The sequence below is a fragment of the Cricetulus griseus genome, chromosome 2 (genome assembly GCF_003668045.3).
Source record: "Cricetulus griseus strain 17A/GY chromosome 2, alternate assembly CriGri-PICRH-1.0, whole genome shotgun sequence".
Lineage (NCBI taxonomy): Eukaryota > Metazoa > Chordata > Mammalia > Rodentia > Cricetidae > Cricetulus > Cricetulus griseus.
This window is the reverse complement of record NC_048595.1, coordinates 174015956-174016689: the sequence shown is the minus strand read 5'-3', so window position 1 is coordinate 174016689 and position 734 is coordinate 174015956.

The window sequence follows — 734 nt, the reverse complement described above, 5'->3', positions numbered from 1 at the left end:
ACTGAGTAGGTTCCCAGGTTGCAAAACTAATCTCTATACTTTCCTGCTTCATGGTAGCACACATAGAAGCTTGATTTCTCAAGCTGGGTGTGTAACTCAGTGGTAGAACGCTTGCCTAACGTTATTTGACACCCCAAGTTTGATTCTCATCATGACAACAGAATTTTAATTTCTCAGAGGAGCTGGGTAAAATGCCTACAAAATCTAATCCAACTGGTACTTTTTCTTCCTATTTTGTTTTAAACCAGAAAAAGTCAGTGTTCTGAACTGGGCTGAGGGGCTCTAACCATGCAAACTTGAGCCTGGGGTGACACTTTTCTGAGGACACTGGCCCCTAGTGGTAGAATGGGTCCCTGCACATCACAGCAGCTGTGGCTGGATGGGATTTCAGGTTTGCCAGGAAAGAGATTACATTTGAGCATCCCTTGGCAGCAGAATCCGGCCTAATTTTGATAAAGTATGTTTTCAAAGGCCTGGGAGAGAGAGGAAAAAGAATGAGGAGGATTGTTCCATGGAGTGCCTGTTGACCCATTAAATACAGCAGACAAGAACTAATCTTGTTCTACCTGCACAACAAGGTTCTTGCTTTTCATTTTTGCTGGCACATTTGGGCCAGGCAAGAGCTAATTAAATGCCTTCCCTTTTCTTAGAGCTGCCTGTGTCTGCTGTAGTCCATATTGCCCTGCTTTTCTGCTTGGTTTCCCACTGAGCAGGATACAAAAGTGGATTCTTTT